We start from the raw sequence: 26,781 nt of genomic DNA, 5'->3' as shown, positions 1-26,781 counted from the left end.
GCGTTTTTCTCCCCTTTCCTTATGAACATGTGATATTTGTGTCATATGCGTGCCTGTGGAGTGTAGGTGAGATTACATTGTGTCTAGGGTAGCGCTATGTTTGTGTTCTATGATGATGACGATGATGATGAGAGAAGGAACAGGGTAAAATTTTGCGCAGCCACATTGCCTGCTCTTCTCGAACGGCACCAAGGGGTCCCGCGAAGCTGAAGGATCTCTTCCGACGGACGGTCCGTCACCAGCCGTTTCGCATGCTCTCAATTCTCAAATCTTCACACACTGCGGAAAAGGTTGAAATTTAATGCAGGATACTGGCGCTAAGACTGTTGATAGGGAAGTTTACGCTGCCACCTTCCCTCCCGCTAAATACTGCCACTTAGAATATCGTCATCCACCGCTAGGATTCGAACTGGCGTAACTCTTGAGTCGAGCGTCGCTGGACGTGAGTACGTTAGCGACCTCTTTTTTAAGGGAACGTGAGTAGGGAAAAAACACTTTATTTAAAAAATTGCAGCAAGTCTGCAGACAACGTGAGAAAAAGCAAATGGAGAAAATCGGCCGTTCCTTGCAAGCGGATGGAAGGTAGGGTTGATGGGAGATGAGCACGTGTGGAGCGCCTCCAGCTCGATGGCAGGGTCGAGCACACGAAGCCTGGCCACGGCGTCCCCAACGCCCTCAAGCAACCGGAAGTCGACAAGAAGGGACAGTGAAGGAAGGAAATAGTTGTAATCATGAAATTCCATTGTGGTCACAGCAGCGGTTGGTAGGCAAGGGAGAGGGGAAACGAAAACAAAGACAATGCGGTAGCAGGCGCTGCGCCCGCCAGAGGTCTGAAGTAACGCGAGGGGGCGTTAGAAGTGCCCTCGACAGCTGTAGGACCAACTGCACCAGGCACGTTCCTGCTGAACAGGGGATCGCTCGAAACACCACGGGCCAACTGGCGAAATAGGGGCGGTAGCGTGGACGTCATTCCATCACCGCATATACATTCTGTGGGAGGGTCCAGAGACCGAGACGACTTCGTATTCAGAAAGGTAGGCGACCGTACTTTGACCCAGACTACCGCATGAGTCTTGGCTACCGGGAAACACGCAACTTCCGTGCGAATGAAAGCGTACGGTTCGACTACGGATGGAGGGACGGGGATGAAACAGGCGACCATTTGCCGCCCCAGCTACCAAACTGCACGAACACAAACAGAGGACAGTCGATGGGCACCGCTGTCCACCGAATGACAGGTAGAGCGCAAAGGAGCGTCCGTCAAACCAATCGCATGTGAACAATGGTTAGTGGCGAATCTTCCACAGGTGACGTGATAGTGTGTCACTCGGACTGATGTCGGGAGGTACGGCTGATGAAGGTTGCGCCACACCGTAGTCCAACATTAATGGAAACTTTACCTCAACGTTGTTGCAAGGCACGTTGCGCAGTAACTGAATGTAGAAATCTTTCGGACGTGGGGTGTGCGTGCGTCGGAGGCCGGCGCGTACGCAGGTAAGGTTCACGAAGAAGACAGCCAGATGCGCGAACAGAGGTGTAACTTGTGCCACCGACACTGATGGGGACGTGCAGGACTGCGTGTGAATGTCCAAGAGTTGTCGCGTGAGAGAGTTCCCTGTCCCCGACCACTGTTTATTCATGATGTTCAGACACAACCACGGCCACGGAGGCGGGTATCCGCATATAGGTGAGAAATGGTAAGTTGCGCTACAGTAGAGGGACCATGTTAAACTGTGTGAGCCTCTACAACAGATATTGATTCAAAGGTCGGACGATGCTGAGCGTATAGCGCCTCTGGTACGAACGTACCTAGTAAAGCAGTATGCTGTTCAAATCACACTTGAGGGTACATTTTACTTAGTTTACACTGAAAAGAACGAAAACACTACGAGCAACAGCTTTTTATAACGAAGACCACGAAGGAAAGAAATCTTTCAACTTATATTTGTAGATCTGCAGGTATCACTTATCCTTCAGTCTCTTCAAAACATATTGAACTCTGAACCTGTGCAACAGATAATACCTCCCTTGATTTTGATACAGGAAGGATAATCGAAATCCAAATCACGTTTGTGTCTAGTGTCTCCAACTGTATACTGCAGTATGTTTTGAACGAGCCCATGTTACTGACCGAAGCCCAATGGGAATAAACAAAGTGGTCCAACAGAAACATTCATATTTCTTTACGTACTACACGAATATGTAATAAAAAATGGAGGTTCCTATTTTAAAAAACGCAGTTGATATCCGTTTGACCTATGGCAGCGCCATCTAGCGGGCCAACCATAGCGTCATCTGGTTTCCCCTTCAAGCTAGACAAGTTTCGTTCTTTGTAATTTTTTCGTTTCACGCTTATTTCGTGAGATATTTGGCCCGGTCACGATCAATGGACCACCCTGTATATGTAAACATGAAGAATAAAGTTGTAGAACACTGAATGGCATTACTTTTCAGCACGCCATTACACTTTTAAGAGTGGCGTGCTATCTTAAACTGTTCACGAAGCTGAAAGGGTGGGAGTTTTAGATATTTCACTTTGTGTAGGTGACAGTAGATAAGCCTACACCAAGTTTCGCAACCAGCGACTGACAAGAGACCTTTTTAGCTGTAGCTTAAGAGTGGCGGAGACACCCTGAAAATGAAAAAAATTGACACCTCATTACAGGTTATGTAGATGACATACCAGTTTACTGGGATGAAACGTACACTTCAGACAAAGGTGATGACTGTAAAGGCCGGCCTTAGTGGCCGAGCGGTTCTAGGCGCTTCAGTCTGGAACCGCGCGACCGCTACGGTCGCAGGTTCGAATCCTGCCTCAGGCATGGATGTGTGTGATGTCCTTAGGTTAGTTAGGTTTAAGTAGTTCTAAGTTCTAGGGGACTGATGACCTCAGAAGTTATGTCCCACAGTGCTCAGAGCCATTTGAACCAAGCCATTTGATGACTGTAAAGCAAGATCTAAAACAACCTTTGAAGACTGCAACAACTTCAGAACCGAAAAGTTTGGTACAGACTTGGTGAAGATGACCTGACACTGCAGCTTTGAACTTTTAAGCCGGTATTTAATATTCTCAGGTATAAATTAAGCGGGTTAATACGAGAACGAGGTTTTTAGTGACCTTTACCTGCAGTTGGTTCTGCTGCCTTCCTCTATGTGAGCTACTGTTTCCCTATCTTCTGCTGGCGTGATGACGCACGCAACACCAAACCGCAGGGGAATAGGGAAGGGTGAAGACGCGCTGGCGAGAAGCCAGACGCGGCTGGAGGCAGCGTTTGTTTACAGACGCGGAGCGGCGAGCCTGCCCCACACCTGAGCCGTGTGCTCTGCTGCCCGCCGGGGAGGGGTGGGGTGGGGTGGCCAGCAAAGCCGATCTGGACGCCGAAACCTCTCAACGCCAGAGGGCCGCACCCCCGCAGCTCTGGCCTGGCTTCCTCCGCCCGGTTTCTTAACGGGCTCGCCCAAGCACAGACACACTTTGGAACTTCTTGTCACGTCGAAAAGCTTTCACAATTAAGGTTCAAAAAGATGGCGAAATGACTAATTTCTGCGAGAGAAACATTAATTACATGTGCATCTAGCTGAGACTTCCATTCTGCACTGTACTTCCACTACAAACTTTGCTAGAAATTCATGATCGACTATGTCCTTACTATCGAAAAGACGATCAACATCCTCTTAATCATCGATTTGGACGGCCGCAGTGGCCGTACGGTTCTAGGCGCTACAGTCTGGAGCCGAGCGACCGCTACGGTCGCAGGTTCGAATCCTGCCTCGGGCATGGATGTGTGTGATGTCCTTAGGTTAGTTAGATTAAATTAGTTCTAAGTTCTAGGCGACTGATGACCTCCGAAGTTAAGTCGCATAGTGCTCAGAGCCATTTGAGCCAATCATCGATTTTTGTCAGTCGACTTTTTTTGGAGAGGCGGAAAAAACGACGATAACCATGTCATGTTGCTTGGTTTCCGGATCGTATTAATAGCACCAGATCTCATCTCCTCTAACAATGCATATAGCCAAAAACGGGTGAGGACGTTTCTTCGAGCGATTCCGCGAGAAGTTGTTCAAATGGCTCCGAGCACTATGGGACTTAACTTCTTAGGTCATCAGTCCCCTAGAACTTAGAACTACGTAAACCTAACTAACCTAAGGACATCACACACATCCATGCCCGAAGCAGGATTCGAATCTGCGACCGTAGCGGTCGCGCGGTTTCAGACTGTAGCGCCTAGAACCGCTCGGCCACATCGGCCGGCCTCCGCGAGAAGCGTTTACTGACAGTTTCCAACCGTTTTACAAACAGTGGCAAGTGTGTTTTAGGTAATGGTGATTACTTTGAAGGCCAGGAAAGTATTTGGTCTGTAACTGTTGTTTTATTTATTGCCCGCATCTCGTGGTCGTGCGGTAGCGTTCTCGCTTCCCACGCCCGGGTTCTCGGGTTCGATTCCCGGCGGGGTCAGGGATTTTCTCTGCCTCGTGATGGCTGGGTGTTGTGTTCTGTCCTTAGGTTAGTTAGGTTTAAGTAGTTCTAAGTTCTAGGGGACTTATGACCACAGCAGTTGAGTCCCATAGTGCTCAGAGCCATTTGAACCATTTTTCATTTATTTTCTGAGACCATTCACCCCATACGCATCCTGTACACAGTTAATGTATCAACCAAATACAGTGAATCAGAGCATCATAGCCTCGCATATACACGTCTGCAAAAAAGAAAAGTTTACTGACTGTAGTCTTTATTTCTAGCTGCCTGTAGATGGGATACAACTAATTGTACAAAATGATTAGCGTGTTTATGACAATGTCATGCGTGTTGGAAGGCTATCCCATTTTCCTTTGCCGTACGATTTCGCCTAAATTCCATACCACCAGTTTATATATTTTACTCCCTCATTTATCTGCTTCAACAGAAAGGTTACAGCTTACAGACACAGTTTTGGTCCTAGCGGCGTCTGAAGAAAGAACTGAATCAGTGTCGGAGGAAGGTTTACTTGTTTTTGACAGCGGTCTCACTGTCTACTAAGTTTCGCATACAGCTCTACCGAGAGATACAGCTATCCGATAAAGTGATACTTCCCTCTTCACGATCACTTGTTCCAAGTTTATTGTACCTGACCCTCCACTTGTCACAGAGAATCTCATCAGTGTCTCTGGTCGAGTGAAAGAGCACAAATCTGTGGGTTCGATTTTGAACAGAAAACACAAACCTCCTTCTGGTGTGCCATGCCAGAGCTTCTGCGTCATGTGCGCACCGGAGTTTGTGTGTCAACGTTTCAACGTCGTTGCTTAAGCATGGAATTCAGCTTTTCGTATTAGTTAAGCGAGCACGTGTGCCCAAGAGATTAACACCACACTGCGGAAATCCACAGCTGCTACACCACTTCGCACCGAAAGGTCTAACAAAGGTCTCCTTGTGTTAAACATTCGTCTTAAATACAAGTTTCGTCGCTGCGCGAAATTATCCAGCGTTTCTCTTACGCTTGTTTTAACACTAGTACAGACAGTACTGTAGGATGAAACTGTGTTGGAAAGATTTTGTAATGTCACTTTCTTCGCAAGGATGGAGAAATACGTAGTCTAGCTGCAAAGCTACTATCCTGACCACATAGAACTTAGAAACAAAGTACATTGCTGATCATTAAAACTGCAACTACATGAAGACGAAGTGCAACAAACTTTAAACTGGTATGCTTGGGCGTGTCATGGATCGTCAACATGCCGCCCATTCTTGCAGATTTCCTTGACACTCAGTGCGATGAGCCAGCTTTGTGTAACAAAGCAGGTGGATTCGTTCTTCTTATGTTTTTCTCTCCTCCAAAATTATTATTCTTTCTGCAGATATCTTCGATAAGATCATTTGTATGGCATGTGCATACTACCTAAAATCTTTAATATTAACTCATGGCTCATGCAATTTACCTTCATTATTTATTACAATCGCTTGGGTTATCAGGAGCCAAGGAGCCAGTCAGTTCGCCCAAAAATCGTGCTATTGCAATCGCCAGTAATTTTAAAACTTCGTATCATTGTTCATTTGTAAACATGTACTCAGTTACTAACTTGCCCATACAGTACATGAAAACATAGATAACTATAGCATTTATACAGCTAATACTGGAAATTACCAGCAGGATACGCACTCACTGAATTCTGGGGTAATTAGCTGTCATAACTGAAACACCTTTATTGCAGTAGAACACCCCATTTTGCAAACTAGAGAGTGTAATTCAACAGAAATTAGTGTTGTATTTAAAGGTCCGAGTATCTCTCCACTATTCAGTTAAGCAGGAATATAGAGAATGTCTTTAACTGGAACTTATGAAAGTAAAGAAAACAACAATAGCTAATTTCAGTTTCAATCAATGCAAACTTACAAAAAGAGAGGCTGTTGTAAGTCATATGAGTCAGACCGCCGAAAGTTATGATATGAGCAATACTTGTGCTCAGTACCACTGGAAAATGTATGCAGCTGAGTTAGGCCAAATGTGTGAAATGTACCGCGTTTTAGCTAAGTTTCGTATCTGGAAGGTCCTTCTGTAATACGGCGACCGCTTTTTGATGAATGACTGTGATACTGTAATTAATTTCACGATTTGTGTTAATTGTCAGTAGTGCTCACTGTGACAATTGGGTCAAACTGTGAACCACTTCGTTACCTCCGATAGTTACCAGCTGTGCATATCGTTTTCATAACGTATTGACTGCTAGATTCCAAGGGCACTGATTTAAGAGTCTGCCTTATTTGATCTTAAGTCCTCCAAAGCTCTCTGAAATTCTAATACTTGATCCCCCATCTCTTCTAAATCGACTTCTGTTTCTTCTTCTATCACATCACACAAATCTTCCCCCCCTCAGAGGCCTTCAGTGTTCTCACCCACTACGACTGAAGAATTCTGGCAGAGTGTTGCAGCTGCTTGACATGACGTACCCGCATCTGTCAGCCATGCCAAGTTCGGCTCGATGCCCAGCGGGGTTAGTGCCTTTGCCACCGCCAGAGATGGCAGCTGTGAGTAATCGTAACCTCTATACCCGCGAACTACGTACCAATTTTGCCATGCACTCTTCTATACACACAATAAGTGCTATACTTTCCGGTGTTGCCACTTTAATAGCCAGCGGTGTATGTTGGAGTGTCTCCATTACTAAGACTATTTGTCGTGGTATTTAGTACTCCACTAGTTTTTTTAGCCTTGAACTGTGTCGTCATGCTACAGGTGTCTCGGAAGTCTATCAACCCGTTGGTAGTGGAGAAGCAGTTTAGTGCCCTACTGTTCCTGCGTTTGTCGGGTGTAGTCGCTGTCTAAGAAGCGAGGATAGCAGCACAGCCTGTCACGTCGAACGTGATGCCCCTTGTATCTCGGCCCTACGTCACTACTGTGATGTCGTTCTGTCTTCTGATACAGACAGCTGTGCTAAAATTAACTGCTTCAAACAGCACGAGAATCTTTCATTTCATTTTCTATTGTCTCGTTCTTACTGCTTGCCTTTCCATGTAAACTGAAATTGCTGCAGTTCTAAGCATATGTCAGTTCGTCTTTCCAGAAGGAACTGAGTTTTACTGGAAGCTAACTTCTAATGTGTTATTGCCATTTATATGTGGTTCAGTATAAACATAATCCTTTCTCCGCACCATCTGCCATTATAATAGACAAAGTAAAGTAACTCGTCAGTCGACATTAAGAGTACAGTAATCTGTTAAGCATGGACTACAGGAAAAAAATTGCGACGTGCTGGCAGACAAGAGACTACTGAGCTGAATCTGTGGTGGAAACCTGATTACAGTGCGACTTCGCGTTTCTCTCACACACAAAGTGAAAGTTGTGTTAAATACCAAAATAATTTATAGGCCTCGAACATTTGAGTCTGTAGCCTGATACAAATGTAAGCAATAAAAGGACTAACATTCTACAATAAAACCAACAATTCGTGTCACTGCCTTCACAATTATTTGCAGAAAATCCCATGTGCACAAGTGTAGACGCAGAAGTGGCAGACTCTGCAAGAGAGGCGCTCTGTATCGCGGTGTAGCTTGCTGTCCAGGTTTCGAGAGGGTGCGTTTCTGGATGAGGTATCGAATATATTGCTTCCTCCTATTTATACCTCCCGAGGAGATCACGAATGTAAAATTAGAGAGATTCGAGCGCGCACGGAGGCTTTCAGACAGTCGTTCTTCCCGCGAACCATACGCGTCTGGAACAGAAAAGAAAGGTAATGACAGTGGCATGTAAAGTGCCCTCCGTCACACAGCGTTGGGTGGCTTGCGAAGTATAAATGTAGATGTAGATGTAGAAGCCGAATGTACACCCTGAATTAGGCTCTCGTTCGCCTGAGATGTCCAAGTTCATTTGACCTGGATTCCTCACCTCAGTTTAGTGAATCCTTCAGCAGAGTCTCGTACTGCGCCAAAAATTCGACTAACCTTTTCACCCTCTATTGTTACGGATGATTACACTCTTCTAATGAGAGCACTTTCGCACGTTGTATCAGATAATCCTGTACCAAAATCCCAAAGGATTGTGTCATCAGCGGCTATGCCGTTTTTTGTTTGTTTGTCAATAAATGTTCAAATGGTTCAAATGGCTCTGAGCACTATGGGACTTAACTTCTGAGGTCATCAGTCCCCTAGAACTTAGACCTACCTAAACCTAACTAAACTAAGGACATCACACATATCCATGCCCAAGGCAGAATTCGAACCTGCGACCAAAGAATGTGGTATTAATGACGCTCCAGTTAACTGTTTTGGTGAAAAGTCGTCCACCCCTTTTTGTTTTCCTGTGGAGGAAAATTTCAGGATATTTTCCTGCTGTAAACTGCAAGTGTAGTCAATAGTTACGCCGTCCGACGGAATATTTCTTCCCCCTGATCACACTAAAGAAGAACAGACTGCTGAATAAGGATTTGCAGCAACCTGTCACTATAGTCCTTCAAAATATTTTTCTTTTCTACGCTATTTAATGCCACAGGAACGGAATCGTGTTTCGCTTCAAAGAAATCAGTCGTCAACCCGAAGGCTTCAAAGATGATAACGCTCTATAAAGCGCGGTATTGGTGGATGTGATGTGCCCTTGCCTTCCACCAACCTGTGAGCTGACTTTGCTAGAAATCCGAGCGTCGTTGCATATAGGTCGATAATCATACACAGTACAAAAAAACACTGTCAGGAGTGAAAGTCGCATTATTAAGCAAACAAAGTCGTTACGACTGACAGAGATAGAATTCCGAGTCACAAAATACGTATTGTGCCACTTACTCTTCCACCTACAAGAGCGCGTCCGTCACCTGAGCTAGAAGCGGTACGGGTGAAAAGAAATGATCGTACGGCATTAATGGCCGGGAGTCTCCACCTGAGGAAGTTCGGCCACCGAGCTGCAGGTCTTTAAAAAAATAAATGAATAAATAAAAATAAAAATGGTTCAAATGGTTCTCAGCACTATGGAACTTAACATCCGTGGTCATCAGTCCCCTAGACTAAGAACTACTTAAACCTAACTAACTTAAGGACATCACACACATCCATGCCCGAGGCAGGATTCGAACCTGCGACCGTAGCAGCAGCGCTGTTCCAACTGAAGCGCCTAGAACCGCTCGTCCACAACGGCCGGCGTCATCAGTCTCCTAGAACTTAGAACTACTTAAACCTAACCAACCTAAGGACATAACACAAAATCAAATGGCTCCGAGCACTATGGGACTTAACGTTTGAGGTCATTAGTCCCCTAGACTTAGAACTACTTAAACCTAACTAACCTAAGGACATCACACACATTCATACCCGAAGCAGGATTCGAACCTGCGACTGTAGCAGTCGCGCGGTTCCACACTGAAGTGCCTAGAACCGCTAGGTTACATCGGCCGGCTGCAGATCTTTTCAGTTCACGCCACAAGGGGTGACTTGTATGTCGATGACGATGAAATAATGATGAGGGCAACAAAACACTCAGTCCCCTAGCGGAGTAAATCTCCGATCCGGCCAGGAATCAAACCCCTGCCCGCTGCATGTAAGCCAGACGCGCTGACCAGTCAGCTAAGGCGGCGTACGGGGTAGGGGTGGGGGCATAGGTTGGGAGAGGGGGAGATGGGGTTCTCTTGTTATCTTAAGGTTGAATGCTGAAGGTAGCTTAGAGATTTCATGACAAATGGTTTTGGGTACACTTGCCATTAGATGGTAAAAATTTCTTCAAACTAATATTGTAACGGTGAGTTCGTATCTGGGTAGGTTTCGAGTTTAGTTTGTGAAGATCGTTTTTCTTCTAATGCGATGATGGGCTCGGGGGTCAGAGTAGCAGCTTCTTACCCGCTGGGTGCGCCCGTGTCCGCCCACCCTACACCAGTGAGAACTTTGGAAGTTCCATATAAACAGTGGGTACCTAGGTGGCGCTGTGTATTGGCAGACGCCGCGTATTAATTCCGGCTGCCAGAGGGAAGGGCCGCTTGGTCGAGTGTCCCGGTGGACCCCGCGGCCGGCTGGCCTCTGCTAGCGGCGGCAGATGGCGGCTGTAGACTGGACGCCGCCCACGCTGCCCACGCCGGCCGGAAACCTGCGGTTGACACGCGAGCCGGCGGACAGGCGCTGCTGAGTACTATAGGAACCGCGGCGGGGGCGCGGCTCTCCGCCTCCATTCGTAGGAGCGCGGCATGGCCGCCTGTGGACGGGCAACAACGAAACCGGAGGATCCGTATTCCGTTACCAGTTTCTGACGAGATTTTTTTCTGCCTTACCAAGATTGTTTTCGATGTTATGTTATTGATGTCCTGAAACTCGGTGGGTCAGGGGAAGGTATCGGCGTAACAAGTGGCGTAATTGGGAACAACTGACGGCCAGGACAAACATGACTTCGCACGCCCCTCCGTACCCCATATCGACATTTTTTGATTAACACATTGCGAACGAATCACGAGTTTACCTGTGTTTCGTGCGCCGTCCGTTGCGGACAGATCTCGAAATAACTCATGTTTTCCACACACTGTAGATGCCGTTTTCTGTGATATTGTTCAACCGCCGGTCTATTTAGGTGTTTACACCAGTAGGCAATGTGTCAAACTTCATTGCCGTAATTTACTTTTTTTGTTTAGCATTTTGATTGTGTTTTGGTATTTCAAATCTTTTCTCTTTTTGTCTTGAATTTTCTCCTGCTTTTAGAGACGGCCCTGTTCAAAAAACGGAAGGAAAGGAACGAATCTGAAATAGTTTCGGAAGATTTTGACGACGATTATTCAGCTGTTTCTAGCGAAAATGAAGATCGGATAACTGTGAATGAATGTTTTTATGGTACTGACAGCGACATCATTAGACCTGTGGGGAAAAGTAAGGTTATTCTGTTCTTGTGAATGATTCTTTTGCCATAATGTTAATATACATCGGTGCTCGGGCACATATTACATTTTCATTGATTCGTTGCTGATCAGTGCAACGCCGACAAATGATGAATATAATGTTTACACTGTCGCTGCGGTGGCTTACTTGGCGTAACGAGAGTGACTCCACCTAGCAACCCAAAAAAAGAAACGAGCGTCTCCGTAGCACGTAGAGGAAAATGCTATGGAATTGTTGCTCAGTACAGTCCGAATCACCTTTCTATTCCACTTTAGAGCCATACATCCTTTACCTTTCGTCTTCTTCCTATTTTTTGTTCTTCCCTTTCCCATGGCTCTCCATCTTTACATTTTCTTTTGCCCTTTCTCATTTTTCTGCAGGTCACCAAACTGCTTCTGCACTCCCCCGTTTCCCCATGTAAGTAGCAACCAGAACACGCGCCCCTGCTGCACCACTAAACGTATGCCCAGAGAGATTGTGCCATCACCCAGCGCGACTTTCAGCTCCAGAGTGACGGCAAAAATATGTTTACCAACGTAGGATTATACCACGCCTGTTCTGCATGAAGAAGAGAGTACGATGTTCCGTCAGTGCCGATGGCAGTGCTAACGGGGCGCAACCTCGGGTGGCAAACGACGAGAAATACAGGCAAACCGAGCGCACTCATATTGAAGTCACCATTCCACAACATACCTTGAGATATTTTAGTGGCACACTGAAATTCTAATTAGGATGCCAGAACAGGGGAAATGATCACACCTCCGGAGTCTGAGTGAATGATATTCACTGCACTACCTCTCTCGCTAATGTACAGAACCGACGAAGCATGATAAGCAATGAAGACCTACGCGTATTGGAGAGGAAGGCTCATACGACACTTGTGGTAGTAAGGATTCGTATTTACACGGCAGTGTATCGATGTACAAACAGCTCTGCAAACATTCGGTGCCAAGAAATGACCTGGAATGTGCCCATTTCAATGCGTGGTATGAGACTGTCGATGAATGCTACGCCGAACACTGTTTTGTCACAAGAGTATACGCGTCACGCCGCGCGGAGTGGCCGCGCGGTTTGAGGCGTCATGTCACGGACTGCGCGGCCCTTCCCGCCGGAGGTTCAAGTCCTCCCTCGGGCGTGTGTGTGTGTGTGTGTGTGTGTGTGTGTGTGTGTGTGTGTGTGTGTGTGTTCTTGGCATAAGTTAGTTTAAGTAGTGGGTAAGTCTAGGGACTGATGAACTAAGCAGTTTGGTCCCTTAGGAATTCACACACATTTGAACATTTATACGCGTCACCCTATGATTGTATTTGTCTGTATAGGCTTACAAGTACCCTGAAGTGGAAGCTTTCTTTGTACATGCAGTTCATACACATTTTGAATGATCTATTGGAGGATTTGTGCATTTCGCGTGTGAGGGCTCGGTTGGATAGGATATGTTGGTTGCGTAGTCTGGCAGTTTCACTGATTTTTACTCGTCCGATTTTCTGAAATTGTGGTGAACTTAGTTACTTTATCATCTGAACAAAGGCGGCACATTCACTACCACATATCAGCGGTCTGGAGTATGCAAACGAACTGCTAGTATTATACAGCTATATCTCTATGTTATTGTGGTAGCTTATACCAAGATTTTAGTTTAATCTACAGTCTTCTAGTAAATAATGTGGTGAGAGTGCATGAAAAAGAAAATATGAAAGTGGAAACAGCTGAAGGATATGAAACTTCCTGGCAGATTAAAACTGTGTGCCGGACCGAGACTCGAACTCGGGACCTTTGACTTTCGCGGGCAAGCGCTCTGCGGGACGTGAGTCGTGCTTGGGTAACTCAGATGGTAGAGCACTTGCCCGCGAAAGGCAAAGGTCCCGAGGTCGAGTCTCAGTCCGGCACACAGTTTTAATCTGCCAAGAAGTTTCATATCAGCGCTCACTCCGCTGCAGAGTGGAATTCTCATTCAGCTGAAGGATAAATTGAACAAGTTACACAATACAGATATTTGGGGAGCGTGGTTGTAACTGACCAAGTGAAGAAGAAATAACTTCACAAACTGTAGTATAAAAGCATGCTTTCCAACAAAAGGGACGGTTACTGCACAAAAAATGGCGCTGAAGTTAAGAAAAAGGTTTGTTTAAATGCTTTGTGTGGAGTGTTTTTCTGTACCACTTTGAATGAAAGCTGGACACTGAAGAAGACAGGAAATTGGGTGAAAAAATGGAGAAATGAAAAAGAGTGAAAGAATTATGCTAAATCTGGTTGAAAAGGAAAGTCAAAGGGAAGGCGCATACACTGTGAGAAAACTGAAGACTAAAAACATCTATCGATTGTACAGTGGAAGGGTCGAAGAAAATACGATGGATTCAAATGTGTCAAATGGCTCTAAGCACTATGGGACTTAACTTCTGAGGTCATCAGTCCCCTAGAATTTAGAACTACTTAAACCTAACTAACCTAAGGACATCACACACATCCATGCCCGAGGCAGGATTCGAACCTGCGACCGTAGCGGTCGCACGGTTCCAGGCTGTAGCACCTAGAACCGCTCGGCCCCTCCGGGCGGCAAATACGACGGAGAAGAATAAAAATATTGGATGAAGTAAACATAGAAAGATACCACGACACGATGCAGTTTGACAAGAACCAGTCAACTGGGGGACCACCTGGTGATGATTATGATGAGCTGGTAAATATTCATGCGATATTGTTATGCTGTGCTACGGTCGCAGGTTCCAATCGTGCCTCGGGCATGTGTGTGATGTCCTTAGGTAGTTAGGTTTAAGTAGTTCTAAGTTCTAGGGGACTAATGACCTCAGAAGTTAAGTCCCATAGTGCTCAGAGCCATTTGAACCATTTGCTGTGCTGTCGATTGTATTTCTTTCGCTTCTGCAACTTTGGTAAGCTCTGTATATTTCCCGAATGAAATTCAGTTTACGAATGAAAATGAAATACACTGCACAGGCAAAGTGCATCCTGAAACAGTTCCGTCACGGCAACCTAAAGCGGCTGAAATGAGAATTCGTCACGCGCTGTACACTTGGCCAGAGGATCGCGTTCGACAAGTGCCGTGAGGTAGCAAGTGGTCTTGAGGCGGCGTCCCATAGAGCGCAGGCGGGGCGACACATCCATATGCATGCCGCGGGCCGGAATGCCAGCACGCGCTCCTCCCCTTCCCCCTTCCCTCCCCCCCCATTCCCCGTCGCCCCACGCCTACTGCTGCTGCCCTGTCCCCGGCCATGGCCCCGGGCAGCGCGCGACACCTCCACCTGCCACATGTCTGTCCCCAATCCGCCGCTGCCGACACCGTGACGTACGTCTCCGTAATGAGACGACTTCACGACATCCTAACTCACGGTAGCTTCAGTTACACAGTCCAGAGACGCTGAAAACCGCCCACTGGCTTGAATTATGGGTTTCGAAAAAGACGATCGTGTGAAACCCAGCTCGCGCTGTTCGTCCACGAGACTCAGAGGGCCATAGACACAGATTCCTACGTAGATGCCGTGTTTCTCAACTTCCGCAAGGCATTTGATACAGTTCCCCACAGTCGTTTAAGGAACAAAGTAAGAGCATATGGACTATCAGACCAATTGTGTGATTGGATTGAAGAGTTCCTAGATAACAGAACGCAGCATGTCATTCTCAATGGAGAGAAGTCTTCCGAAGTAAGAGTGATTTCAGGTGTGCCGCAGGGGAGTGTCGTAGGACCGTTGCTATTCACAATATACATAAATGACCTTGTGGATAACATCGGAAGTTCACCGAGGCTTTTTGCGGATGATGCTGTAGTATATCGAGAGGCTGTAACAATGTTAAATTGTACTGAAATGCAGGAGGATTTGCAACGAATTGACGCATGTTGCAGGGAATAGCAATTGAATCTCAGTGTAGACAAGTGTAATGTGCTGCGAATAAATAGAAAGAAAGATCCTTTATCATTTAGCTACAATATAGCAGGTCAGCAACTGGAAGCAGTTAATTCCCTAAATTATCTGAGAGTAAGTATTAGGAGTGATTTAAAATGGAATGACCATATAAAATTAATCGTCGGTAAAGCAGATGCCAGACTGAGATTCATTGGAAGAATCCTAAGGAAATGCAAACCGAAAACAAAGGAAGTTGGTTACAGTACACTTGTTCGCCCACTGCTTGAATACTGCTCACCAGTGTAGGATCCATACCAGAGGGTGTTGATAGAGGAGATAGATTAGATCCAACGGAGAGCAGCGCGCTTCGTTACAGAATCATTTAGTAATCGCGAGAACGTTACGGAGATGATAGATAAACTCCAGTGGAAAACTCTGCGAGAGAGGCGCTCAGTATCTCGGTACGGGTTTTTGTTGAAGTTTCGAGAACGTACCTTTACCGAGGAGTCAAGCAGTATATTGCTGCCTCCTACGTATATCTCACGAAGAGACCATGAGGATAAAATCAGATAGATTAGAGTCCACACAGAGGCATACCGACAATCTTTCTTTCCACGAACAATACGAGACTGGAATAGAAGGGAGAACAGATGAGGTACTCAATGTCCCCGCCGCCACACACCGTCACGTGGCTTGCGGAGTATGGATGTAGATGTAGATTATTTTTCTCTCGGTCTGGCAGTTCTGGGTGAGCTTTCTTGTACTCTAAAGAAACGGCAGCATCTAGGAACAGCTGTAATAGCGTCTGTGCTTATTCTTCTCGGTTCTTTGTTCGTTAATTCTCTAAGTTGAGTCGTAGAAATCTTTGTGTAACAGTGCACCCGCGAAACTGCATGTTTCACTTCGCTTCTTAAGGTGTAACTGTGGGGGGAGGTAACTGACAGATTACAAATCTAAACCTCTGGGCTTCGATCTCCAATCGCTCCTAGCATTTTAGTCTGCCGCTTATGACTTCCTTTTGCTCTTGGAATGGTTTCTTAGATTACAGATACAGGGTGATTATAATTAAACTTTCGCTGTTTGAGTAGATGTAGAGGGTATAGGTACCCAACTTTATAGGAATGATGTTCACACTGTGCGTTAAAGGATTTGGGTTGTTAGTATTGTCGCGTCCGAGATGTGAGTATTGCTTGAGATTGGACGACAGGGTTCGGGGGAGAAAGGGAAATAGTCGGTTGGGCTAAGTGAGATGGAGTCTTTACCTGACCAAATTCCCTTATTACAACAGATAAGGATTTGATCTAGTACTGTATAACGAACACTGAGTACTTTACAGTTTCTGACTTTATTCATAGAATATCCTCAACGTTATATACAAGAGTTGTATGCACGAAAAACCAAGTCTTTACACATAGACGGTGCCTAACTATCACAGTTCCGCCTATTAAAAGAACCTGCCACTACTACCTGCTTCTGCACCCACGACACGACACGAAGGAGTCCTCAGCTACCCAACCAGAATTCTATCTACTGTTCCGAACCACTGAAGATAACTCTGCTCAGCTCTGCTCGGCTAATAGCTTCGGCCGTTTCTACCACAACTGCCATCTCTCCACTTTCGCTAGGACCTGTCTGTCCTACCTATCCTCTGCGCCTGTCTGCTCTAACTGCCGTGACTCTCCTACCGGAAAAAAATGGCTTAAATGGCTCTGAGCACTATGTTCTTCAATCTCTAGTTCTTCAATTTGAGAAATTTGATTTTTGAACAAAAAAGTGGTTATCCCGCACGTGCGCTGTAGTAGAACTAGCAGCACGCGCGTACGGTAGGACCCTCCGACCCACCCCCTAAACCGCCCACCGTGCCAGTATGTAAGACATTATGCAGTCTCATGGCACAGAGTATAGTTAATTTTTATCCATTTGTTGCATCCTTGCGCCCCCGGTTCTCGGTGTACGTCAGCGGTCGGAGATTAAGGCAGCAAAATTAAAATTCTTATACATTGCAGCATAGGACAGCCAAAATAAAGGATGATGTTTTAGGGTAGTAAATATCAATTTTGAAGAGAAATAATTTTATGAGGTTAATCAGCATTAAAAGTAGGTATAGTTGCCGATATTAGTTCTTCAACTTGAGAAATTTGATTTTCGACTTCTGAGGTCATCAGTCCCCTAGAACTTAGAACTACTTAAACCAGACTGACCTAAGGACGTCACACACATCCATGCCTGAGGCAGGATTCGAACCTGCGACCGTAGCGGTCGCGTGGTACCAGACTGTAGCGCCTAGAGCCGCTCGGTCACCTCGGCCGGCTCTTCATCCGAGTTTTTATCAATTTCCTCTCCACCACCACCAGTCCCCGACTTAACGTAATATTGAAGGCCATTCGCCATCTCATTGGCTCTAATTATGCATTGTTTTCCAGAAACTAAGTGGAGGGACGGAGTCGTCTGTTCTAAATTTATGTCCTGTACCTGCTATAGACTCTTCATGACGTACATGTGCCCCTTCAGGACATTCACTCCTTGATTTCCCCCCCCCCTCCCCACCCTCTTACTCTGAAATGAAATTTTCGGATTGCAGCGCTATTTCTTAAGCGCGGATGCCTGTCATTTTATGTAAGCCTGTTGTCGTGCTCTGGTGCTGCCTGCCTGCCTCCAAACTTTTTCCTTGGTTTGCTCATGAAGCTTTCCTGAAGACCTGGCTGTTCTTTCCTCGGATACAAGGCAGTGTTGTGACTTGCTGTTAGGTGCCTGTACTGGTGCGGAGACGTGGGGTTGAAGCATACGCATCTGAGTGCACTGTAGGTGCGGGTAGTCAGCATGGATCTGGGGGAGGTTTCGCGAGTGTCGGCGCATTTAAGGAATATGGCCTCCTCTTCCCACACCGGGGTTGCAGAACATGATTCAGAAGTTAGAATTAACTGAAGATTTGGTTATTTCTCCAGCGAGAAGAGTTGCGCAGAAATTTCATACAACTTTTCGGTTGTCAGCTGAGCTCAAAAGAGATCAGTTTGTTACCACTGTCCTAGTCAGTTTCTATTTTATGGAACGCCGCATAACGGGAGGTGGATATGGGAAAAATAAGACTAAGATGAGCCTATTCGAAGGGAGAAAAGAGGCACTCTCAGTGCGGCAAAAAGTTATCGGAGGTTCAAGTTAGGCAGAAGACGTTTTTGTTGTCTCGGGCACCTCATTCTGCAGCCCAGCGTGTTGAGGGTAACTTACTCTTCCTGGAATAGATAACTGCAAATATTTCTGACACATAGTTTGTGGTCATGTAGAAGGCCCTGTAAAACACGTCAGTGATAAGAATTACTTGGGTTTTCCATTGCGAAAACGGAAAGGAGCGTGGAACAACAGGAAAGGAGACAAAAGAAGATAAGGCGAAATATATGACTGTCAGTGATGACGGAAACGACATGTAAAAACAGTCATAACATCGAAGTTACGTACTGCGGCAGATACGTGGTATCACTCCTGCTTCGCATACCATGAACAGTACGATAGCTATTTTAACGGAAATGTGACACTTGGGATGCAGGTGTGCAAGATGTAGTTTTTTAAATAGCTACAATGCTGGCCAGTACAACTGCAACATCAGGAATGATAGCAAATAATAAAATTATACTTATTCGTATACAATTTAGTACGAAGAATGCATGATTAATATTATATAGGCGATTTGAAGGTATACGCGTTGCGAAATTAAACCTGGCACCTCCGGCAGTAACAACGACTGTAACGGTCTGCGTGTCCAGTCGAAAAGAGCTTGCATGACGTACGGTTACGTCATTCCACGTTCCTTCAATGCTACAATAGAGTGTCAGTCGTAGTTCCTCGACGAGTGCTGACGTGCGAGTCTCTTTGCAGACCCACGAACAGATGTTTTCAGTGGATGAGGGATACGGAGAATGTATTGGCCAGGGCAGATAACACGCTCTGTATCGAGGCAAGTCGGGATGGCATGGGCTAGATGTGGTCTTGCGTTATAGTGTTGAAAAATTACGTCACAGATACGTTTGTCGTTCTTAAAGGAGGCAAAACCTGATCTCAGAAGCAACCAACATTCTAATGCGATTCCTAAATGTGAAACCGCTGGTTAGTCTCTCCTTATCTTTTTTATGCAGTTGATCTGAAATGCTACTCACCTTCATATCCAAACATGCAGTACACTTCATGCTATTTTTGTGCTGTCTTCATATTGTAGCAGTGCGAATGGCCAAAAGAGCACATACAGCGTACTCGTAGCCGCAGGAGCTTTGAGAATGCACACTTCAATCACAATTTTACAGGGACATAAACTCAACAGGCACAGAATTAGATAATCTCGTCCTAAGAGTGTCCAAAATCTCTACCAGCTTTGGAAACATCTACGATTTGCTGTGATATCCTAGACATAGGTGACTTGTGTGTTTAACTACTGCAGCTTAGAGCTAGCGCCGGACTGACGGAATGTGTGGACGCCGTCGCGTGATTACGACTGGTTGCTGCAGATGGTCCCAGAGATTTTCCTGCACGGTTCAAATCCTCCGCGCCGATCCACTCATTTAACTCCGCCCGAGCATTCGAGGTGGTGAGCAATCGATTTTAGCCCAAAGAAAGCCCCAATTATCTTCTTCGAAGCAAGGTCTTCGTTATGGTGACGGACAAACAGCAAACTCAGAGTATACAGTAGGTCAATGTAACTCTTCAGATTCTAAATGTTAGTAGCTTTAATCGAAGAAGGTATATCTGTGTAACTAAATTGCACCAGAATGTCAGAGTCTGTCCATCCTTTGCATGTACACTTCCTGTAAGGCTTTCTGAATTCTAGAAATAAAGTTTCATTCAGGTACAACCAAGAATGTAATCAGGTAAAACACACACACACACACACACACACACACACACACACACACACACACACACAATCCTTCGCGTCTGTAGGTATCTCTTCATCCAGTGGAAACAAGAAGCTTTGTTGTCGGTACGGATCAAAGGTTTCTTCCGTGCAACTTTGCTTGTATTGTCCAAGCGATGTAACTCCTGCCCCTGTTTTCATCCAGTATCCGAGTAGGAAAGAACAAGCAGCAATTCGTGCCTCGTAAAAAAAGCACTCCGATAGATCTATGGAACATGCTACTTGCCTTTGCTGATGAAATACGGAGCCAATACAGGGAGTTACGTCTACTACATCCACTCTGTTTTACTGGATAGCGCTCGTTACTACCGAAGGCAGTCACTCTCTTTTGCCACTCCATCACCTCGGCCTTGTACCACGACCGCGACAAGCGCTGCGTTGTACCGTCCCCTTTGAGCATAGTGACTATGAACACTCACTACTATACTAGTCACGCCCCCTCCTGTTACGTGACCTATAGGTGACTAAGTAACTATTAGATGGACACGTCGCGGAACAATTCTTTTGTTGAGTGAGCTTAAGAGAGGCGATCTCAGATACGTTCACAAATGGAAGAGTATTGTCAGAGAAATGTCTAATACGGATTTTGCTTTGAACAGCAAAATGTTCACTATCGTGAGATATCCTGAAAGATTAACTCAGCGTGCCTTACAACAATCAAACTCTAATCTTAGGAGAGAGGTACTGAAGATTTGACTTGGGAAATGGCAAGTGACCCAGTAGTTTATTGCCCACAAACGCCACTGCTGAGAGAAAGAAGAGGAGGAAAGTTTAGGAGTTAACGTCCTGTTGACAGCACGGTCGTCAGAGAGGAACATATCCTCCGACTGAACAATGAAGAGGCAAAATATTGGCCGCGTCTCTTATAAAGGAATTTCGCACAATCTAAGTTAGGACGACCACAATGGAAAGCGAAACGCGTTCCTCCCGAACGTGAGAGCATTCTCTTCCAGGTTGGGCCACCTCGCACAGTACTCCGTTCAGGATACCAGTTCCGGTCCGGCATACAGTTCAGTGTCAGCAATACGATGTAGATCAAGAGGATTCCCCAGAATCACCGCGTGAAATACGACAAAACCATCTGAATATGGCGTAAGTGCACGGAACGTCCGTGTGGCCAACACGTGGCAGTCGAGTCAGAGCACGGAAGGCAGCCGTACAAAGCGGCTATCAGGCAGCGACCTCCTGGAGATAAGGCACGGCGGGCTGCAGCACGCACGGCGCTGCCACCAGCCGGCGACCAGCAGCCGTCGCTTACTCAGCACAGCTTGTGTCACTCGGCTACACACTATATCTGGACCAGAATAACAAAGTGACTGACAGCTAGAATGAAATTTTCACTCTGCAGCGGAGTGTGCGCTGACATGAAACTCCTTGGCAGATTAAACTGGGTGCTGGACTGAGACTCGAACTCGGGACCTTCGCCTTTCACGGGCAAGTGCTCTACTCAAACATCCTGGCAGATTAAAACTGTGTGCCGGACCGAGACTGGAACTCGGGACCTTTGGCTTTCGCGGGCAAGTGATCTGAGCTACCCAAGCACGACTCACGCCCCGTCCTCACAGCTTTACTTCTGCCAGTACCTCGTCTCCTACCTTCCAAACTTAACAGAAGCTCTCCTGCGAACCTTGCAGAACTAGCACTCCTGAAAGAAAGGATATTGCAGAGACATGGCTTAGCCACAGCGTGGGGGATGTTTCCAGAAGGAGATTTTCACTCTGCAGCGGAGTGTGCGCTGATATGAAACATCCTGGCAGATTAAAACTGTGTGCCGGACCGAGACTCGAACTCGGGACCTTTGCCTTTCGCGGGCAAGTGCTCTACCAACTGAGCTACCCAAGCACGACTCACGCCCCGTCCTCACAGCTTTACTTCTGCCAGTACATCGTCCCGAGTTCGAGTCTCGGTCCGGCACACAGTTTTAATCTGCCAGGAAGTTTCATATCAGCGCACACTCCGCTGCAGAGTGAAAATTCATTCTGGAAGCGCTCTACTGTCTGAGATACCCAAGCACGACCAATGCCCCGTGCTTGGGTAGCTCGGACGGTAGAGCATTTGCCCGCAAAAGTCAAAGGTCCCGAGTTCGAGTCTCGGTCCGGCACACAGTTTTAATCTGCCAGGAAGTGACTGACAGTTAGTTGTTTACAGGTCAGCTACCCTACCAGCCAAGGGGGAGGTTACCATAAGAAAAAGATTGAATAATCTACGAATGGATAACGTTCTACGAGTCGGGTCGTGGAATGTCAGAACCTTGAACGTGGTAGGGAAACTACAAAATCTGAAAAGGGAAATGCAAAGGCTCAATCTAGATATAGTAGGGGTCAGTGAAGTGAAGTGGAAGGAAGACAAGGATTTCTGGTCAGATGAGTATCGGGTAATATCAACAGCAGCAGAAAATGGTATAACAGGTGTAGGATTCGTTATGAATAGGAAGGTAGGGCAGAAGGTGTGTTAGTGTGAACAGTTCAGTGACCGGGTTGTTCTAATCAGAATCGACAGCAGACCAACACCGACAACGATAGTTCAGGTATACATGCCGACGTCGCAAGCTGAAGATGAACAGACAGAGAAAGTGTATGAGGATATTGAAAGGGTAATGCAGTATGTAAAGGGGGACGAAAATCTAATAGTCATGAGCGACTGCAATGCAGTTGTAGGGGTAGGAGTAGAAGAAAAGGTTACAGGAGAATATGGGCTTGGGACAAGGAATGAAAGAGTTCTGTAACAAGTTTCAGCTAGTAATAGCGAATACCCTGTTCAGGAATCACAAGAGGAGGAGGTATACTTGGAAAAGGCCGGGAGATACGGGAAGATTTCAATTAGATTACATCATGGTCAGACAGAGATTCCGAAATCAGATACTGGATTGTAAGGCGTACCCAGGAGCAGATATAGACTCAGATCACAATATAGTAGTGATGAAGAGTAGGCTGAAGTTCAAAACATTAGTCAGGAAGAATCAATACGCAAAGAAAAATGGCTCTGAGCACTATGGGACTTAACATCTATGGTCATCAGTCCCCTAGAACTTAGAACTACTTAAACCTAACTAACCTAAGGACAGCACACAACACCCAGCCATCACGAGGCAGAGAAAATCCCTGACCCCGCCGGGAATCGAACCCGGGAACCCGGGCGTGGGAAGCGAGAACGCTACCGCACGACCACGAGATGCGGGCAATACGCAAAGAAGTGGGATACGGAAGTACTAAGCAATGACGAGATACGTTTGAAGTTCTCTAACTCTATAGATACAGCAATAAGGAATAGCGCAGTAGGCAGTACAGTTGAAGAGGAATGGACATCTCTAAAAAGGGCCATCACAGAAGTTGGGAAGGAAAACATAGGTACAAAGAAGGTAGCTGCGAAGAAACCATGGGTAACAGAAGAAATACTTCAGTTGATTGATGAAAGGAGGAAGTACAAACATGTTCCGGGAAAATCAAGAATACAGAAATACAAGTCGCTGAGGAATGAAATAAATAGGAAGTGCAGGGAAGCTAAGACGAAATGGCTGCAGGAAAAATGTGAAGACATCGAAAAAGATATGATTGTCGGAAGCACAGACTCAGCATACAGGAAAGTCAAAACAACCTTTGGTGGCATTAAAAGCAACGGTGGTAACATTAAGAGTGCAACGGGAATTCCACTGTTAAATGCAGAGGAGAGAACAGATAAGTGGAAAGAACACATTGAAAGCCTCTATGAGGGTGAAGATTTGTCAGATGTGATAGAAGAAGAAACAGGAGTCGATTTAGAAGAGATAGGGGATCCAGTATTAGAATCGGAATTTAAAAAAGATTTGGAGGGCTTACGGTCAAATAAGGCAGAAGGGATAGATAACATTCCATCAGAATTTCAAAAAGCATTGGGGGAAGTGGCAACAAAACGACTATTCACGTTGGTGTGTAGAATATATGAGTCTGGCGATATACCATCTGACTTTCGGAAAAGCATCATCCACACAGTTCCGAAGACGGCAAGAGCTGACAATCGCACAATCAGCTTAACAGCTCATGCATCGAAGCTGCTTACAAGAATAATATACAGAAGAATGGAAAAGAAAATTGAGAATGCGCTAGGTGACGATCAGTTTGACTTTAGGAAAAGTAAAGGGACGAGAGAGGCAATTCTGACGTTACGGCTAGTAATGGAAGCAAGGCTAAAGAAAAATCAAGACACTTTCATAGGATTTGTCGACCTGGGAAAAGCGTTCGACAATATAAAATGGTGCAAGCTGTTCGAGATTCTGAAAAAAGTAGGGGTAAGCTATAGGGACAGACGGGTCATATACAATATGTACAACAACCAAGAGGGAATAATAAGAGTGGACGATCAAGAACGAAGTGCTCGTACTAAGAAGGGTGTAAGACAAGGCTGTAGCCTTTCGCCCCTACTCTTCAATCTGTACATCGAGGAAGCAATGGTGGAAATAAAAGAAAGGTTCAGGAGTGGAATGAAAATACAAGGTGAAAGGATACCAATGATACGATTCGCTGATGACATTGCTATCCTGAGTGAAAGTGAAGAAGAATTAAAGGACCTGCTGAACGGAATGAACAGTCTAATGAGTACACAGTATGGTTTGAGAGTAAATCGGAGAAAGACGAAGGTAATGAGAAGTAGTAGAAATGAGAACAGCGAGAAACTTAACATCAGGATTGATGGTCACGAAGTCAATGAAGTTAAGAAATTCTGCTACCTAGGCAGTAAAGTAACCAATGACGGACGGAGCAAGGAGGACATCAAAAGCAGACTCGTTATGGCAAAAAAGGCATTTATGGCCAAGAGAAGTCTACTAATATCAAATACCAGCCTTAATTTGAGGAAGAAATTTCTGAGGATATACGTCTGGAGTACAGCATTGTATGGTAGTCAAACATGGACTGTGGGAAAACCGGAACAGAAGAGAATCGAAGCATTTGAGATGTGGTGCTATAGACGAATGTTGAAAATTAGGTGGACTGATAAGGTAAGGAATGAGGAGGTTCTACGCAGAATCGGAGAGGAAAGGAATATGTGGAAAACACTGATAAGGAGAAGGGACAGGATGATAGGACAACTGCTAAGACATGAGGGAATGACTTCCATGGTATTAGAGGGAGCTGTAGAGGGCAAAAACTGTAGAGGAAGACAGAGATTGGAATACGTCAAGCAAATAATTGAGGACGTAGGTTGCAAGTGCTACTCTGAGATGAAGAGGTTAGCACAGGAAAGGAATTCGTGGCGGGCCGCATCAAACCAGTCAGTAGACTGATGACCAAAAATCCTACAAGCAACCATCCAGAACAAGAGTTTGGCCGTAGCTTCTGCCCTGTGCTGTGACATCGCTCTGCTACTTCAGCTGTCAATTACCAGACAGCTGCCGTCGATGATATTACTGCCTGTAACACACTTGTTTTGAGAGGCAAAGAATTACAGACAATGGCTGCGAGTGGGCATTGACTGAAATCATCGGAGAAAATTGAAAAATGGTGCCGGACCGGGTTGGAACCCGGTTCTGCTGCTTACTAGGAAGATGCTCTGACCACTAAGCTATCCGGACACAGTGATCTTTGCAACTGCACGGACTATCCTAGCACCCCGCCCGTCAGACCCAAATTCTCAACTTTTCCACATACTACAAATGTAGTGCCTCTTGCCCATTATCCTCATTACCCGCGGCATTTTACCGATTCCTGTAAGAGTTCTAGCGTGGTATGTATCCGCACTGATGTCATCAACTGGTCGTCCTCGCCTTAATTATACACGTGGTGTCTGTTTTTTCGGACGGGAATCGGCGAAATGCCGCGAATAATGAGGAAATGGGCAAGAGACACTACGTTTGTATGTGTGGAAAAGTTGAGAATATGGGTGTGACGAACGGCGTGCTAGGGTAGTTCGTGCACCTGCAATGACCTCTGTGTCCGGACGGCTCGGTGGTCAGAGCATCTGCCCAATAAGTTGGAGAGCTGGATTCGAATCCTGATACAGCACAAATTTTCAACTTTCCGCATTCATTTCAATTAATGCCAACTCGCAGCCAATGTTTGTAATTCTTTATGTCTTAATTCATATCGGCTATGGATGAAAAATGGTGTCTGTTCTTTCGGACACGTCGTTAGAAGTAAAATCAGTACTACACGTTGACGGGGACAGTATGCACATCAACAGTGTGGAATCGCACAACTTCTGCAACCGGACGTGCTCGTGTATTGCATTTACCCTTAGTGTTTCGATCACCCATACAGAACAACGGACTTTGGTGTATTACTTCATTCCCCTCTGGAACTTTGTCAAAATATCGAATTGCACCGTGGTGTGGAGTCCATGTTAAAATGTTGGTCCTTTACAACTGGTTGAGCAAGCCAGTTCAAAGCTCGGAGGGAGGGAGGTGCAACACTATAGCACTGTTTTCAAACCCACATTTGCTGTGCAACACCATTCTATATCTTACGACGCGCCTGTACGAATATTTTCAGCATTGAAACCTTACACTGCAACCACTGGGTCTGTTTCGGCAAAACGCAAAAGAGCACAAAATGTGTGGGCCCAGCTGCACATTCTCTGAGGTTCTCACAATAAAGGTAACAGAACATGGCTATTAGGGACTGGCAGTCTGCCGTGCTAATTCGTGTGCTCTGGGATTCTTGTAGCAATTGTTGGGCTCTGCAGTCAGAAACTGGTTTGATGCAGCTCTCCACGTTACTCTATCCTGTCTTCTGCTCTGCGCTACT

The 26,781-nt window shown here is 45.8% G+C and overlaps 1 protein-coding gene across 1 annotated transcript in view; it reads right to left on the bottom strand.

Annotated features, from left to right (window-relative positions):
• The window catches only part of LOC126190587 (matrix metalloproteinase-2-like), a 903,752-nt gene that overhangs the window by 103,344 nt on the left and 773,627 nt on the right, over nt 1–26,781 (bottom strand). The window lies entirely within an intron of this gene.

The sequence above is a fragment of the Schistocerca cancellata genome, chromosome 1 (assembly GCF_023864275.1).
Source record: "Schistocerca cancellata isolate TAMUIC-IGC-003103 chromosome 1, iqSchCanc2.1, whole genome shotgun sequence".
Classification (NCBI taxonomy): Eukaryota; Metazoa; Arthropoda; class Insecta; order Orthoptera; family Acrididae; genus Schistocerca; species Schistocerca cancellata.
Note: the sequence above shows the minus strand (reverse complement) of the source record. Positions and strands in the feature narration are given on the sequence as shown.